This window comes from Myotis myotis, unplaced genomic scaffold, assembly GCF_014108235.1.
Source record: "Myotis myotis isolate mMyoMyo1 unplaced genomic scaffold, mMyoMyo1.p scaffold_m19_p_17, whole genome shotgun sequence".
Classification (NCBI taxonomy): Eukaryota; Metazoa; Chordata; class Mammalia; order Chiroptera; family Vespertilionidae; genus Myotis; species Myotis myotis.
In genome coordinates, this window is record NW_023416321.1 from 10000453 (window position 1) to 10013887 (window position 13435).

A 13435-nucleotide genomic window follows, 5' to 3' on the forward strand; every position below is an offset into this window, starting at 1 on the left:
CGAGGAGATCCTTTTATAATGTTTTTTAAAAGTGGGTTACAAATAGAACTGCTAATAAAGGTAAGTAGTAATTTGTAAAGATCAGTTTCTTTCAAGACATTCTATACCAAATGGAAATTTTATGGTGAGTTTGGAACATTGAAACAGGCCACTCATGCGTAGCTGTCAGGACATGCAGAAAAATGGTTTGCCGTCTTAGCAAAGGTTATTTATGAAATGACATTCCTTTCAGTTTACTCAGAGGCAGGGAGCCTATGGTGGGCTCTGCCAGTTCTGAAGGTGGTGATCTGTAAAGGAGGCTTAGCTGTGAGGACATAGGTGACTTCTATGTTCAGATGAGCTCTATCACCATGTTCAGAAATAGCTTCTGAAAAACACAACTGGCACATTGTGGGGGGAAATCCACTTATATTTGATCTGTCCCTTTTCTATAAGTAACTGAGGGATTCAAATATTCTGTGATAATTTCACTCTACCTTACACTAGAGGACATATTTTAGCAGTCCTAGGAGCTTAGAAATCTTACAGAAAATTAAACTTTAGCCAAGTCTGGGCAAACCTGGCTTTCATGGGCTGCCAAAGAATCTGGCACAGACATACATGACAAGACTGAAAGCACTTGGGTTTTGTTGACAATTTAACAGAGTTCTCCCACAGTAGTCATTAAACTCTGATCAGGTTACCAGATCTGAGGTTTTCAGCATCAGATGCCAGGCAGTACACAGTGAAATTCTTAGTTGCTGGAGATTTATGGCCGTCATATCGAAAGACAGGAAGGTATGGATTAGCCTACAAAGCAATTAAATGGAGAGTTCTCTCACAGTAAGCCTGAGGCCTCTCCTGACAAAGAGAGAAGGCCATTTTTCAAAACGCCTTTGGTATTTTCACTCTGTAAGTTCTCCAAATCTTCACAGCCATCTCTAAATATTCTTTGGGGTATTTTCTCAATGGTCAGGGTGTTATTATAGATGAGGAAAGAAACAGCAAAATATTTGAGCTATTTCCATCCCGCCCGGCATGGCTCAGTGGTTACAGTGTTGGCCTGTGCACTGGGGGGTCGTAAGTTCGATTTCTGGTCAAGGGCACGCACCTGGGTTGCAGGTTTGATTCCCCAGCCCTGGTCAGGGCATGTGCGAGAGGCAACCAATCAATGTGTCTCTTACATCGATGTTGTTCTCTCTCTTTCTCTCTCCCTCATTCCCCCGCCCGTCTACTCTCTCTAAAAATCAATGGGAAAAATATCCTCAGGTGAGGATTAACAATAAATAAATACATAAATAAATAAATACATAAATAAATACATAAATAAATAAAATATTTGAGCTATTTCTGAATGAGCAGTGAATAAGATGGGAGAGCTGATTTTAGGAGAGGATCAGAAGACATTTCTACAACTGTCCCTTTTCTCTTTCAGATGTATTGATATATAATCGACATGTAAGTTGTGTAAACTTAAGGTATACAAAGTGTTGATTTGATACGCATATATCAAATTGCTTCTTCAGAGAGAGTGAAGGAGGTAGGGAGGGGAAGAGAGAGAAATATATTGCAAAATGATTACCTCCGTAGCTTCTGCTAACACCCCCATCACATCACATAATTTCCATTTCTCCCTTGTTGTGAGAATGTAAGTTCTACTTTCTTAGCAATTTTCAGGTACATGACACGGTCCTGTTAACCACAATCGCAATGCTGTGCATTAGATCCCCAGAACCTGGTCATCTTCTAACTGGAAGTTTGCAGCCTTTGACTAACATCTGCCCATGTCTGCTATTCCACAGCCCCTGGTAACCACCATTCTACTCTGTTTCGATGAATTGGACATTTTAGCACATATAAGGTATTATATGTGTAAGCATTTGTCTTAATCTGACATAGTTCACTTCGCATAAATCCCTCAAATTTCATTCATGTTGTCTCAAATGGCAGGTTTCCTTCTTTCACATGGCTGAGTAATATTCCTCTGTGTGTGCGTGTAAAATCTTTTATCCATTTGTCCATTATGAACACCTAGGTTATTTCCATATCTTGGCTATTGTGAATAATGCTGTAATAAACATGAGTGCAGATATATCTTTAAGATAATGTTTTCATTTCCTTTGGATATATGTCCAGAAGTGGGATCGCTGAATCCTACGGTAGTTCTATTTTTAAATGTTTGGCGGAACCTCTATACTGTTCCCCATAGTGCCTACACCAATTTAAATTCCCAGTAACAGTGCATCAGGGTTCCCTTTTCTCCACATCCTTGCCAGCACTTTATCTCTTGTCTTTTTTATGATAGCCATTCCAACAAGTGTGAGGTGATAGCTCATTGTGTTTTTTCCATCGTTGTTAATTCTTATTGGAGGATATTTTTTTTCATTGCTTCTTCAGAGAGAGTGAAAGGAGGTAGGGAGGGGAAGAGAGAGAAATATCAATGTGAGAGGGCCACATTGACTGGTTGCCTCCTAAAAATGCCCCAAATGGGCATGGGGAGCAAACCCACAACCCAGGCATGTGCCCTTGACTGGGGATTGAACCCACAACTCTCCAGTCTGTGGGCTGGTGTTCTAACCACTAAGAACACCAGCCGGGGCCTCATTGTGGTTTTGACTTGCATTTCCCTGATGATTAATGTTGTGCATTTTCTCATGTACCTGTTGGCCATTTGTATGTCTTCTATGGAAAAATGTCTATTCAGTTCCTTTGCCCATTTTTAAATTGGATAGTTTGTAGTTGTTGCTATTGAGTAGTATGAGTTCTTTATATATTTTGGATATTAACCCCTTATCAGATATATGGTTTTCAGATAAAGTCTAAATGAATTAAAGATTTAAACATATGACCTGAAACCATAAAACTCCTAGAAGAAAACAGGGGGAAATCTCCTTAATGTTGAACTTGGCAACAATTTTTTGGGATATGACACTAAAAACACAAGCAATAAAAGCAAAAACCAATAAATGGGACTGCATTAAACACCTATACTTCTTTACAGAATACCAACTCCTTTTGTTGGTCACGCTGGGTCTAGAGAGAAAAAGGGAGCCCCTATGCCAGGATTTCCCATGAGCCCTTTTTGATCCTTTGGCCTTACACTAGATTTTATTGTTCATCGTTTTCTCGACCAGAAATCATAAAAGCCATTAAGAGCAACTGTACGGTGAGAATAGAACACAGGAATTCAGAACATCGTTCCTTATTCTGTTCCTTATCTTCTCAGACATCTATCTGCTTTTGGAATGAGATGTAAGTTAACATTCTTGCTCTGCCACAGCTGAGCTTTGGAAAAGTTACTTAACCTTTCTGATTCTTAGTTTCCTCATCTGTGAAATGGGGATAATACTATCTGGATTATAGAATTAGTATGAGAGTTAAAATGAGGTATTATATGGAAAGCAGAGAGTACAATGCCTATTACAGCACTCTCAACAAATGTTTGCAATTTTAATTTTTGATTGTAGTTACTTAGTTAGGATAAAAGTCTCTTAATAGGTGGGGGAGGCTACTTCAAATGCTCAGTGGAAGAAGGGAATATATAAACAAACAATAAGAAAAATCTCTCATTTTATGGAGAGAATTTGTTGCACGATGCTAAATTTTAGGTATTTTTGAGTGTAGGACTATTGTTAGACCATTGTAGGGAAGTTGTTTCAATTATATAGGGAGGCATGTAAGAAATTTAAAGCCTGGGATACATCATAAGACTTATTTTCATAACCTTCAATGAAAGGTGTTATGAAAGTATAAATTATACGTTTTCACTTTTATAATTATACTTAAACTACCTACTCCCAGATTTCATTATGTAATTCTTCAGACTTAACTTTGTTTCCTTTATAAAGCAATGTGCCATAAAAAGCCTTCTGTAAAAGAAATCATTACTAATCACATATTTACTATATAAAGAGAAAATGCCTCCCTAAATATTCATATTTATATTGCCACATTAGCTACTCTGAAATTGTTATTGGACAAAACTAATCATGTATTCAAGGCAGGTAAAATATTTATAAACATTATTCAAATTACCCACATTCAAAGACTTTGTAAAATCTTTTTCAAATAAGTTTTTCTGTAAAAATTCAGAAATATATTCATAGTCATTGAATTTTTGTACACATTGTGGGTCATTTGCCTCCAATTCTGGCTCAGAAGGGGGGGGGGTTGTGCAAACAATTTTTACCCCCAAATTCTCTCCACATCCTGCTACATTTTTACAAGAAAGTTCTCCGCAATATTGCCATTGCAATGGCATCAGTACTACTTTTCAAATGGCACCTGTAGGAGCTCTAAATATCTGAACTAGAAAAACAAAGATAAAGTCTATGAATTCAGCCCAGAGGCAAACGCCAACTAGGACTTACTGAATGGATAGCCACATAAGCATTCAAAAGGCACACACTATCTAAAGCCAACACCTACAACGTCCCCATAATGAACACACACTTCTTCAAGAGCAAGCGTTCTTTGGGGCTTGAAATCAGTTTAATAATTCCCTACCCCCTTTTTTTTATAATTTCTCTTCATAACACTCATCTTAATTTGCTAGATAATTTTAATTATTTCATCAAAGTCACTTTGGAAGTCATACCAGTGTCACAACTACAACACAGGAGTGGCTCATACCACCTGACTCCACACTTTGACTGCCTATAGTCAACAACGTTCCCCAAACCTACAGATTTCACAATAATAAAAGAAAATGAAAAATAGATATTCAATAGGCAACTTACACTTTAAGAGAATGAGAGGGTAGTTGCATTTATTGTGTAGAAACAAAAGTACAACTATAATAATTTATTTGAAGAGTCTAACTAAAAGAGAATACACAAAATATAAAAATTGAAAATGTGAAAGAAAGTGATATATGATTACTACTAATAATATGGGATAATGGTGTAATTCAAAGCAGACACAGTTCCTATGAGCCACAGAAATTTTTGGTATGAGAAGAAAAAATGAAATATAGTCTAAAAAACAAAAATACCAATATACAGCACACTTTCATAGAAGTATCTCAGTACTCAGTATATGCAGTTCTGTCTACCAACTACTAAAGCGAAGCTAAATTGATTATTCTATTTTTTAAATCAGTTATCAGTTGGGTAAATGCGCCTCTGATTATAGGAATCATTAGCCTATCAATCAAATACCAGCCAGCTGCATACAGGATCTCAGACAAGAGACCAGCTTGTATATCAACATATATATACAAACTCAAGTGGAAAAGGAAGTCTACCTTACAATGCATATTCTGAATTGTCCACAATAAATATTTGACACAACCAAAATGTTTTAACATACTCCACACCTTACTACTGGCATGATAAAAGCATATAATAGAACAATTCAAAGTAGAGAAAACTTGAACTTTAAAGCTAAGCCATAAACTTATATTTTAAAAAAATGTAGAAAGTAAAAACATGAACGGACTCAGGAGGAACTTGGTATATCTTTAATTACTGTGTATTTAGTAACAGTGGTCTTTAATTTGACAAATACTCAATTCTCTTACAGATTATTTGCTAGTCTGTCTGATTTCTATGAATTCCTGGGAGAGTATAAGCCAAGTGGTAGCATTTAATGAAGACGTGTTTTGATTGATTATCTCTCAGTGATCTGTCCGACATACAGTGAGTTATGAAAGTCATCAATAATTTCCCCTAAAGCAATAACTCCACTTAAAAAGTTATTTTTAAAGGGCTTATCAAATTATAACTCTTATCAAAAACAATGAAGCACTCTCTAAGGTTGTATCAAAATCATGACTGACTACTAGGTTGAAAATATATGTTAGTACTTGATGCAGATGGCTAAGGTATCTTAGCTAACTTGTTATAACTATGTCTACCTAAAGGCAAGTAACAGGAATGCAGGTAAACAGCACAAAACAGTGATTTTAAGAAAATGCAAAAATGATATATACATATAAAATAAAAGTATATAAACTTGTGCAGCGCATAGCAATACAGCTACTTGTAATGTAACATGAATAGTATGGCTTCAGGCAATTGAATAGAGAAGTGAAGCTGAACGCAGCTATACCCACCAAATGGCAAATGTGACACCTGATAATGTAAAACAGAGGCATCCCCGGGGTGCCATGTAAAATTATTATAAAGCGGTGAAATAACAATATAAAGTTAATTTTATTAAAATTAACAATAGTTCCCATCAGCACGAAACAATCTATATTCAAAATTAAAACAGTAGGGATGTTTATCCATTCAAGCATTCTGATAGGCTAAATATTGTTGACTGTTAAAAGAAATAAAGTTTCCAAGCTTCTTTTTTCTTATACATTCATAAAATCTCATTCTTATGAGAAAGACCATATTCAAAGGCTTGAAATTAAAAACATGTTTCCTCATGAAATTTAGTATATCTGGCATGTTGCTATAGAAATAGAGCAGCTTACTACTTAAAAAAAATTCTTGGGAATAAAAAAAAAGTGCCACGAAAAATGTGATGATTTGATCAAATTCTGCACAGCACTTTTCAAGTACAATGAATAGCTTAGATTCATAATTTCATGGTGTTGTCTAAATCTTGATGCTTGCTGATATCTACAACTTTCTGTTTGCAGAACTGACCTGCATACACTTGCCAGCTGTGAGGTTTGTGTTAAGTAAAAAAAACTATTCTCTAAATATAATATTGAGAGAGTTTTCTTCATTACAAAAAAACACAAGCTCATTGTTGAAAAAAATTAAAATAAAGAAGAGTGCAAAGAAAGAGTAAATACTATCCCTAATATTACATTATAACCTGTAGCCATTAGCACTTTGGAACACATCCTTTCAGTAATTTTTAAATGCAGCAATAAGCATACATATTTTTTATTCTTAATATTTAAGAATTTAAAATTCATATTACAAAATGAATTTTACCTTTTCTCCAAAACTAAAGGAATATTTCACAGCGTGTACTGCGTTTCATCCAAAGAGTAGCTGAGTTATATGATAAACTACTTCTGGTGAAGAACTGAACATTAGTTTAAAATTCAGGAGTTAATTAGTCAATGGCACCATGGAGTAGGTGAGGAATATAATCTCTGGATTGAGATGCTTTTGATATTAGGGGACAAAAGGATTATTTTATGAGATCCCCAAATTTTGAGGAACTTCCTATATTTTAGACATTTGGAAAATCTGTTTTATGTGTTTGGAAATCTAAAACCACTAAATATACTCTAATAAATAACCCAATACAAGGTTAGTTTTATGTCCTTGATATTTATAACCCAGAAAACATGGATTATATAAGGTAGAGCAAGGGACAATTTAAGAATTAGTTATAATTAAAGATAATATGCTTAAAATGTTTTTTATTGATTGATTTGAGAGAGAAACGGGGAGGAGAGAGAAATATCGATTTTTTTGTTCCACTTATTTATGCATTTATTGGTTGCTTCTTGTATGTACCCTGACTATAGATTGAACCCACAACCTTGGCATATCGGGATGATGTTCTAATCAACTGAGCTACCTGGCCAAAGCCATTATCAAAGGAAAGCAACCAAATCATAAAAAATTTGCCGAAACCGGTTTGGCTCGGTGGATAGAGCGCCGGCCTGCGGACTGGAGGGTCCCAGGTTCGATTCCGGTCAAGGGCATGTACCTGGGTTGCGGGCACATCCCCAGTGGGAGGTGTGCAGGAGGCAGCTGATCGATGTTTCTCTCTCATCGATGTTTCTAACTCTCTATCTCTCTCCCTTCTTCTCTGTAAAAAATCAATAAAATATATTTTTTAAAAAATTTATGGAACACTATTACATTTAATTTAAGCCAAGAAAGTCTAAGCTTACAGGAACTCATTCTAACTCTAACACTGGCCACTGAGTTGAGGGTGAAACAACAGATACCTTATCCGTTAACTCACTAGAAATTTCATACGGATCAATGAAGTTGATAAACAACTTCATTCTTTATTGAAGCCTCTTTTTTTATCCTAGATTGCCTCTTTTATGTTTTAAGGGAAAAAGCAAATCTTACACTTGCACACTCTATTTTAGCACTCTCTCCCCCATATCTTCTTATATCATATATCATGTGTTGCCCCCTGCCCAGGAATGTAAACTCCACGAGGGCAGGGTTTTCACATGGGTGCATCCCCAGTGCCTCGAACAGTACTTGGCCCGCAGTAGGTGCCCAAGGAACATCTGTTGAATAAATGAATGAGTTTTCTCCAATTGGGTAGAGTTGGCAGAAATCAATGTAAGTCTTCAAAAAAAATAAAAAGGGAATATATTTTCCAAGAAATTAACTATACTTCTCAGAACTTGGGTTTCTCTTACTTTGGGAGCGCACAATTTTGTCACTTTTGGTCTTCTTCCTAGGGTTATTTTGATAACAGTAATTACCAGAGCTTACTTCACTGAAAATTTGTGAATTCATTTTTTAAAATTTCAGAAAACACCATTTTTTTGTTGTTGCCACTGATGCTAGAGCAAAAAAAACGACTCCCCTGTCTCTTTCTTGTAAAAAATACAGTACTAACCACACAAATCCAGGTAGCTGCCTCATCAATTCTCATTTATTCTACCTCATCTATTCTCCGGCGAAGGACACTCTGTATCGTATATTCCTATTGAACAATACAACCGTTCTGAAAAATTTGCGTACTAGCAATTAAACCATTTTGCAGTTTGCAAACAGTAATGCAGATTCCAGTGATAAGATGAGTGAGCAGGATGCAAGAATACCTTAACGATCACCTGCCACACTTGTGTTGGAGGTGCTCCATGGCTGTTTACCCCTCGTGCCATCTGGCTCTGTAGATATAATAACAATTATTCCATCGAGGTGTGTAGCTCCCTAAATCATATTAATATACAATGATTCCACTAGTCTTATAGGAGTTGATGTCTTTGTGTGCTCCCATTTAACCTGGGTAATGCGCTAAAACAAGTCTGCCTCATCATTAAGAATTGATTTTTTATTTATGTGAATGTCACTGGCAATCCCATGATATCCCTTTGTAATTCAGTTGAACAGGACTGCAAGCTAGCGTTAATCTATTTTTATGGCGTATCTTTAAAAATTTGCAACATCTTGCTACATTTGGATATTTATATAGAGATTTGTGTTCCCGCAGAAAGCTGTTGTTAGCTTTGGAGATCTATTTCATATAGCAACAGGGCAAGTATCTAATATACTTCATTAGCTATCTTATATCAGATAAGGGTTTGTTTCCTTAAATTATTTAACCTTGGTAGAACCTACTAAGATCACATAAATTACAGATACACTAATGAAAATCATTAGTTAGCCTATTTTTAAAAAAACCCACAACAACCAACAGGAATAAAATAAAAACAGTTAAAAATCAGCCCTTTGGAAACATGTTATGAAAACAACTTGGTGAAATTACCATGATCACCCATTTCTTAATGTTGCCATTGGTCACTTATTATTTAGACACTGACATCAACAACTGTCCAAATGTGTTAGTATTTGTAAAAAAGTCATATTGCTTTTTTTTGGCTAATGCAAAATCTGATTTCAAAAGTTATAGTTACAAGTATTTATGAATTGCCTTAATAACTTTTGCTAATTTAAAAATATTATAATAAAAATAATAAGCAGTTATAAAGAGAAGAAAAATGTTTTAAAATGGTGAGAACAAACAGCACATGGCCAAAATTACACTTTGTCTATTTTTTCCTGAGAGTACTTACAGGATCATTAAATAATGACCTCATGGCTAAGTTCTGTCAGAACTTCATGTTTGGGTGAGTATCATAAAGTCCATAATACTGTTTAGAAAGCAATAGTGAGCTTCTTCCAAAAATTACAGAATTTGGGGTGTGGAGAGATTATGGTCTGTTATATCTGAGGTTCTCGCCCACTTTATACTGCTGTTTTAAAGGTAGAATTGCTCCTATGTTAGTGAGAGTTTATAATATATAATTAGTGATACAGCAACTCTTAAGGAAGTTGAACAAGTTTCAGGATTTTTAAAGAAATGAGGCAATACTTCTTCAGATCTAAAAGATTTTGCAGAAGAACGTCACTGCAAACTATAAACTACTTTAAGATTCTTGGCCTAGAAAAAGTGTCTTGTGCTTTGCATGGATTATATAGACAATTAAAAAAACACCAACAACACCCGGGCAAATTCAGGATTCCAACTTGAAAGGTATGTCGGAAAACTTAATTAAGGGCTCAAACTTAAGAAATGAACATTCATAAAAGCCGCATCTGAGTTAGAAGTGTGAATCTATGTAGTTTTCAATGTAATCCACTAAGCCCTGTACTCCTGAAACTGTAGTTTTTTACAAATATGTTTCCTAAGAGCTGTGTAAATTGTATTCTTTATGTATTGTAAAGTTATAAATAACAAAGAAGCAACTGTGTGCTTTCGTATTCAATAAGTAAGCATTTAATGCTCAGATGTGTTCACTAAAGATAGTTTCACAAAAAAGCGGGGGACGTGTTTCTGTGCTCTTCGGAACTAGGTGGAGAGCAATTATCAGGAATAATATACGTGTCAGTTTTTGAGTACAGTATTGCTTCTAAACATTATTTAAAAAAAAACAACACTCCACGAAGATGATAAAAGGTGGATTAATCACCTAAATGCCTATAAATTGAGATTTAAGGTCAGAGATATTTCCTTCACCCACCCCGTTGTCACATACGGGGTCGGTTGGTCACACATCATGTCCTGGTGCGTACAAGGTATGCACTGTGGTTCAGAGTTAATATTGGGGAATTGGTTTGGAGGACTCACAATTCAGGTTTTAAAACATAATAATGGTAGTGTCTATACACTATTCTAATGATTCTAATGGCTTTATTTTCATTAAAATAATTCTTTATTTTTAGGAATGAGACAAATAAAGAGGGAACGTAGGGTCCGTCTGAAATCTACTTCAGGGCTCACCTCAATCGGGTGCACCGTGAATGCTGTGACAATGACATTCACAATAGCATTGCTTCTGGGTCCTGCTATAATTTGCTCTCTATGATTGTCCCTTTAAACAAAAAGCTCTGCACTCAGCATGCAAAGAAGTTAGAAGTGGGGAAAGGAGGGGCACCCTCACATATAAGAGGAGAGAGAGGAAAAAACTGCAGATCAATCATTTATAATTAACAAAAATCCGATTGGTGCTTTAAATAGAGATCAATGTGTTCCAGGCTGCCTGGATTGTGGGGATGTATTCACCTTCTCGTAACTCTCCAAGCAAGCTGTCACACCTACAGAATCACCATTTGTTTTCTTAACAAAGCTTCAGGGGGCGCCAGGCTCTCATTGAAATTTCATTAATCTAATGGAGTAAAGTCCTATAGAAAAAAATCAAATTCTCGTTGGACGAGATGCTACCTGGGAAAGATAACCTCTGTTTGAACTCTCAGAGTCGGATCGCTCTGCTATTAGTCTGAGGAAACAGACAGCAACAACGCTGATTACAGCCACCGGCCCCAACAATTTTTTTTTCTAACTAGCAATTTCAAGTGCCAAGTGCCACAGTGTCAGCTAAAGAAACACAACTGCGGGTTTTCTGCAGAGGGAAATGGTTCTGAAATGTCACTGAATAGCTCACCAAGGACGCCAATCTACGACAACAGAGACATAAGCATATAGGAGCAAGGGCCCACACAGCCTCCTTTCACAGGTATGTTATTTACATGCATGTCATTTGTGAAACCCACCGACATTCAATTCAGGATTCTCACAGAGGTCTACACCGAAATCTGTTTAGAAAGCAACGGCGAGATTTTCCCAAAAGTCATAGAATTTTGGGTAGGGGGAGATTGTGAAATGGTATACGCATAAGTAGATGCCCTACATGGTAGATGACGATCTTCAAGTTTCCAAGACAACAATTATAACTGTTACTTAGTGATCATATTTCAGCATCACCTCCATGTAATTTATTTTACAAGTTTGCAAATGTGGCCCAAATGTGTGCATGTCAATGTGCAGTGGCAACAAGACCTTTGAGAGAAAAATATGGAATGCTGATTCATCAAAATTTCTCCTAGGAATGTCCGCATGGCTCATGTGACACTCAGCAAGAGTATAGGGTGGTAGACATATGCATAATGAAAGGGCCAACGTGACTAGGTGGCATCTGTGCCAAACTAAAATAGCTTTCCATATTGCTTGGCTTTCCCTATTTAAATGTCTATTTAAAAACAAATTAAAATGACTAACAGACCAGTGACTTGAGGTACCCTGTATAAGAGTCCAAAGAGAAAATGAAACAACCTGTAGAAAACCCTCCACTAAGCCCCTACATGAATACTGTGCTGCACAAGGAGCAACTGGGCAAAGGGAAGTAGACTTCAACCAGGTGAGATCACAGTCAAGTTCACCACTGCTTTCTGGTTTCACCTACTCCTAAATCTAGAAGTGACTGTGCAATCCTCCCTCGTGTTAAAGGAGAAAACAAATCTTACTTTAAAGTAAAAAAACAAAACAAAAAAAACATTGAAAAAAATTCTGAGTTCATCTTCCAGATAATATTTTCATTTTACAATAAATGTGCTGTTTTCCACCTAGCTCACATAAAGCTCACTTCAGGTCAGGCAATATCTTCTGTCTCCAAAGCACCTCACAGGAGTGAGCCACATCCTCTTATTTATGTTTTTCCATTTCTCTGGTTATGGGTAGACATTTTTCTACTTGGGATAGATTTAATATTTTTCTTCTGGTCTAAATTTATCCATAAAGACGTAGCTTATGTTCATACATGATTCCTCTAATTTCCTGTCTGAGATCCACCTGTAGAATTATACGTACTTCCTGCTCTCCACCTACATCCTGTTTAGAGATGCCACTGAAAATATATCAATTTTTTTTTTTTATTTTAAGCAACAGGAAAATGGGTAAATAACACATTTGTGTGTCTGTGTATATGTGCTATTTATATAAACACATAATGTATGCAAATCTATACACACACAAAAGTTAGTTTACTCAAGTTCAGGTTATTAAAATTGATCCTGGGAACAAAATAATACACCTTTTCTAGGCATTCATCCCTACAATAGAGGCAGAGAAAGAAGGATTGTGAGAGGGAGACACACACATTCAGATGAGCCTTCAGGGAATTGTATGAACTTTTGAACCAGAGGCGGAGAGCCAGAGCCCAGCCTGTTTCCACTTTAATAAACATTTTTTTCTTCAATTAATTAAGGTTTGGAAAGAAAAAAAATCCACAGAAGAGAAGTAATTTAACATGCAACGCATACTTTGCAGATGGATCCTACCTTCGGATGCTTATTAAATCTATGCATGATTGCGCTGGAGAAAATTAATTGCATTGTTTCTTGCTATTCAAAAGGGGGTTGCAAACAGCTCAAAAATAAAAAGGAAAATAAAGCAAGATTATTGTTGTTGTTTTAAAAACACACACACACAACAGCTACAGTATAAAAGGAATACTTCAAAGTCCCAATACCCACAATTGGCATAAGAGCACAAAAGATTTCTTTAAAAT

The 13435-nt window shown here is 36.0% G+C and overlaps 1 protein-coding gene across 1 annotated transcript in view; it reads right to left on the reverse strand.

Annotated features, from left to right (window-relative positions):
- SKAP1 (src kinase associated phosphoprotein 1) overlaps positions 1-13435 on the reverse strand; it is a 256606-nt gene that overhangs the window by 129109 nt on the left and 114062 nt on the right. The gene's annotated exons all lie outside the window — the stretch shown is intronic.